The following is a 5,673-nucleotide window of genomic DNA, read 5'->3' as shown; positions in this document are numbered from 1 at the left end:
AGCGGGGGCCTGCATTCTCAAGGCCCCTACCCAATGCAAAGTTCAATTTTTGAGTTGAGAAAAATTCTCAATAGTTTGGTCCATCGCCTCGGACCTCTTTGTTGTCCTTCATAAGGTCAATGGGCAATCAAAAAGGTACACGACCTAGGTTGGTGACCTTCATTGTACTTTCTAGAGGTGCCCGCCTAATGTACGACTCAAGTAATCGAGCCTATGTTATAATTTGTGGTATTGGGCTCGCGTGACCCTTACCCAATTCTTAAACCAAGATTTTTGCTCATTGGGCCTGGATCACATAGAGTCCAAGTGCAATGAATTGGTTAAACCATACCTTTACTAGAGAGGCTTGGACTTATGGCAAAGCCCAAATCTTTAGTACCCAATTGAGTGGCCCATTTGTTTAAGTAAGTAATAGTTAAAGATTTCTAAAAATTATACAAATACACAACTTATGTTTCCAATATTACAAAAAATTCCAACTTCATAAATATATTACAAAAATTTCAACAGATACACAGAATGCTATGTATATGTCGGCTATGTTATGTATATTAATAGGAAGAGAGAGTAAAGTAATTAAAAAAAATGAGAGAGTGCAATTACTTTCAAAAGGATTGATATTTATGTTATTTATACTAAAGATTTTAGTAGAGATAATGATGATATAGCAAGCATAATGGATAATTAGTGGATTTTTTCTTTTAATTGTGGTTTATTAAGTTCTCTAAATATAAAAGTTGAGATTTTTCCAATATTATATTAACATATTGTTAGTTTTATAAAGTAATAAAACTAGAGTTATTGACTTCAATGATCAAGAAATTGAAGTCACACATTTTAAATATAGATAATCTTCCAAACAAAATCTTTGTTTATGTATTATAAGACCCACTTCGAGTGACGGTGCTTTCAACAAGATCTTTTTCATTCCGGGAGGTTCGAACCCTAATCCTTCGAACCCTAATCCTCTGTTAGGCTGGATTCAAATTATCCCAACACGACCCATTAAAAGCTCTACTATTATACGAAAAATATTACTACAACAACAATAAAATAACCTAGTGCACGCAATTTGTATGAGTAATACAACAATAATACACCCATTGTATGCAGTTTTGTATACAGACAAAAAGTCGATAGACTCTTATATATATATAGAGCAGCTGAACTCAAGGGTCACCTCTGAGAGTGTGACATTGTATTGTGTCTATCTAGCGATTGGACAGAAACGCTCAACTGTGGCACAATTGGTTCAAATTCTTTCATAAGCGAATGCTTTGTAATATTCTATTCTTGTAGCAGCCACCGCTTCGGATCCTGCTCCTCTACAGTTTTTGGCCCCATATTCTGGGTGTGCCATGGGGGAATATTTCCGCGATAATAGAATGCACACATTAATAATCTATGATGATCTTAGTAAACAGGCGGTAGCATATCGACAAATGTCATTATTGTTACGCTGACCACCAGGTCGTGAGGCTTTCCCAGGGGATGTTTTCTATTTACATTGCCGTCTCTTAGAAAGAGCGGCTAACGATCGGACCAGACAAGCGCAGGTATCTTGACTGCCTTACCCGTCATTGAAACACAAGCTGGAGACGTATCGGCCTATATTCCCACCAATGTGATCCCCATTACTGATGGACAAATCTGTTTGGAAACAAGCGCAGGTATCTTGACTGCCTTACCCGTCATTGAAACACAAGCTGGAGACGTATCGGCCTATATTCCCACCAATGTGATCCCCATTACTGATGGACAAATCTGTTTGGAAACAGAGCTCTTTTTTTGCGGAATTAGACCTGCTATTAACGTCGGCTTATTTGTCAGTCGCGTCAGATCTGCCGCTCAGTTGAAAACTATGAAACAAGTCTGCAGTAGTTCAAAACTGAAATTGACATATATATATATATATATGTATACATACACTAGAATTCTGCTAAGGATGAATTATAGAAAAATATAATGTATATCCAGGTCAGTGTTACGTAGGAAGACCTAAATATTGATCATCATCTAAAAGTTAGCTTCTTGAAGAACCAATAATTGTACATGATAAAGTTGAAATAATACAATTTTTTTTGTTGACTAATTATACTCCACTTGGGATTAAATCAATGTGTCTTAACTCTTAAACAACTAATAACAAATCTATGATAATGACACATATATCGTTTTTCTAATTGAATCATGGATATATAATATATATTTACCTTATATGCATTAATTAATAATGTCTATTTGTTCAAAAATAAGTTTACGTGTCTATTTCTGCACACTTAAAGCCGGAGGGCACTTAAAGTCGGAGGACATAAATGTCAATTGAGGTCAAATTAAAGAACACATTTATGTATTATGTCTAGATAATATCTACTTATAACATCAAGTAGGACTTAATCAATAGAGTTTAGTCTAGACTTTTTGGTCAGTATTATTAGTCAAAATACCTACCCTATTTGATGAAAAGACAAACCTATTAATTCAACAAAATATATGGCTAAAAGTTTGTTATTAGTTAAGCAAGTTGAAATAATATATGTAGTTTGAAAATGATATTTTGGAAAGTAAAAAATAATAATCTTTCCCACTAAGCAATAAGGCGGAGGAGAATCTTGGACTAACTAGTAAAGTTGTTGTCACGTGACCAGAAGGTCACTAGTTTAAGCCGTGAAAATAACCTCTTACAAAAACATGAGGTGAGGTTGCGTATACAATAAATACGTGTTTGACCCTTCTTCAGGCCCTGCACATAGCGAGAGCTTTCATGCACCGTTGGGTAGGGGTGGAGCCAGCCCTTTGATAGGGGTTCCGAATCCCCTTCGACAGAAAAATATACTATTTATACATGATTAAAGTTATTTTTAATGCATCTGTAGTAGGTGTTGAACCCCTTTTCGGCTAGGTTTTCTTTAAATATTGAAACCCCTTAATTGCAATCCGGGCTCCGCCTCTGCCGTCGGGCTGCACTCTCTAGAATCTTTAAGAGTTGAAATAGTAAATGTAATTTGATATGAAAAAATCCTTGGGAGGGAGTGCTACACTCTTGAATGGGCCCTACCCAGTGTAAATTTGGATTAGTCATGCTCCAATGCGGGTGTCGGACACTGGATGGAAAACCAAAAAAAAATTAATAATCTTTCCAACTAAACAATAAGGTGGAGGTCAGGGGAAATCTTGGAGTAACTAGTAAAGTTATTATCACGTGATAAAAAATTCACTGGTTCAAATCGTGGAAATAGCCTCTTGTAGAAATACAGAGTAAGATTGTGTATACAATAAACATTTATAATTTGATCATTCTTCATGCTGCACTCTCTAATATCTTTGATTTTGCAAACAACCAAATATGGTGGCAATCGATTTAGAGGGATACTAGTCAACATTATATTATTTCGTAAAGTTCATAAATACATCTAGACCTTTTTGCATAATGACATATCAAATTAGACCTTTTTGCACATAGAATATAATTTATATAAATGCATTTCTATATATCCCTACTAACATATATAGCCAGGATTTCAAGTTTACGAGTAAACTAATAATTTAGTTAAATACAATAGCTTCGATCTGAATACTACATAGAATACCTCATAATACAAATTTATATAGAATTTAAATCAAAGTTATTATTTTCGACCAAGTCATAATTTTTGTGCATTTGTCAAGTGTTGATTTTTAAATTCAAGTAGTACGAACAAGTACATGAACTAATTAACGACCTTCTAGATTTAGATAAGTCCAAATAATATTTTTTTTCCATAAAGTATATGTCTGACTTTAATTTACTCACGTACTTCTCAATAAGGTTATCCATTATATTAGTGTTGCAAATTGTTTTTTCTACTTATATATAAGAGAAAGTTCTTGGTAGTTTCCTAATGCAAATAAACTTGAATTATTTTATTTTATTTTGAAAAACATAAATAACAACAATAACAAACTCAATATAATTTTGAGTTGGTTTGAGGGGGACTTCCCATAGTGGAGGTCGCGGGTTCGATCCATCCCTAATGCCATCTCAATCGAGCTCGTCGCACGGGGTTTACCTAGTGCGGTTTACATCTCCTGTGTAGTTTGCGAGCTATTGCACAATGAGGGGTTTATCCAGTACGCACACAGTGCTCACCCGAGGGCAAAGGCTGTGGCAGAGGATGTAGCGGCCGCGGATTTTTCTGGAGTTTCCAAAAAAAAGAAAAAAAAACCTCAATATAATTTTCTAAGTGGAGTTTAAAAAAAAGGCCAAAATTCAGAAATAACATACTTATCCCCTTAATTATGAGCTTCATAGCAATAGTTTCATAATTACATAATATAGCAAGTTGTATTTTGTATTTTTGCAAACTGTTACTACAAAAATACAAATACATATGATTTTTACTACCCTTATGATCGATATGTATTTTGTATTTTTGCAAACTGTTGCTACAAAAATACAAATACATATGCTACAAAATGTAATTTGATAAAAGTGTTGCTATTTTTTATAATTTAATACTTAAGTATGCTACTTTATGTATTTTTTCCTAAAAAATAATGGTGTGTACAAGGGCAAAGCGAGGTAGGATAAGATCTGAAAAAGATAGTGTATATAGGGGTAGGGCGAGGCAGGGGTAAGGGGGTTCGGAATCAGGGGCGGAGCCAGCCCTTTGGTAGGGGTTAATCCGAACCCCCTTCGATGAAAAAATATATCATTTATACATGACTAAAATTAATTTTTATGTATCTATAGTAGGTGTTAAACCTCCTTCGTTAGTTTTTTTTGCAAATATTGAACTTTCTTAATTGAAATCCTGGCCCCATCTCTGTTTGGAACCACTTTAACAAAAATTATATTGTATAATATGCATGGTTAAAATTATTATTTTTATAAATGTATATAGTAGATATCGAATTCTATTAACTTCTTTGCGTATTTACTTCTTCACATTTTAAACTTCTTAATGAAAATCAAGACTCCGTCACTAGATGCATGTGTACACAACTTTACCCTCACCTTGTATACGTAGAGAGACTATTAAGGTTCCTCGGCTCAAGTAAAACATTACAAAATCAGTACGGAAAAAAAGAAAAGCAACCAGGGGCAGAGTCAGCCTTTTGTCGTCAGGGGGTTCGTCCGACCCTCTTCGACGAATTGTTTTACTATTTATACTTGATTAAAATTACTTTTTATGTATATATAGTAGATATTGAACCCACTTCGACTAGTTTTTCTTCAAATTTTGAACCTCCATAGTAGAAATTCGTATTCCGTCTCTGAATACAACAATGTAGAAAAGAACAGTAAGAAAGGAAATAATATGTAATAAAAAATCGAAACTTAAGATAGTAAGAAAATAACACAATAATAATATTAATACGAGAAATAACAGAACACTCGACTATCTATCAACCTTTTACCTTGATCCGTATCCATAAAATATGACACAAAATAAATTAAAATAGAAGTATGATATAGTGTGAACAATATATATAATATATAATATATAATGAAGGCTGGTAATCAACCTATAATGTTAAACGCGATTAGCACACACAATTCAGTCTATTAATTAATTAATTAGAAGTTTCTGATCTCACATAATCTTTTTATTTAACTTGATACGTCAAATATCTTTGGAGTAGTAAAAAATTAATTACATCATATTTTCATGTGTGGATGAATAATTTTAT

General features: G+C 33.6%; 1 non-coding gene across 1 annotated transcript; it reads left to right on the top strand.

Moving 5' to 3' along the window:
- The first annotated feature begins 98 nt into the window (after positions 1-98).
- On the top strand, positions 99-257 carry LOC124899178. Its single transcript, XR_007056302.1, has one exon. It is a non-coding gene; the product is annotated as a U1 spliceosomal RNA (small nuclear RNA).
- Positions 258-5,673: the final 5,416 nt, after the last annotated feature.

The sequence above is a fragment of the Capsicum annuum genome, chromosome 5, assembly GCF_002878395.1.
Source record: "Capsicum annuum cultivar UCD-10X-F1 chromosome 5, UCD10Xv1.1, whole genome shotgun sequence".
Lineage (NCBI taxonomy): Eukaryota > Viridiplantae > Streptophyta > Magnoliopsida > Solanales > Solanaceae > Capsicum > Capsicum annuum.
This window is presented reverse-complemented; position numbering and strand designations above follow the sequence as displayed.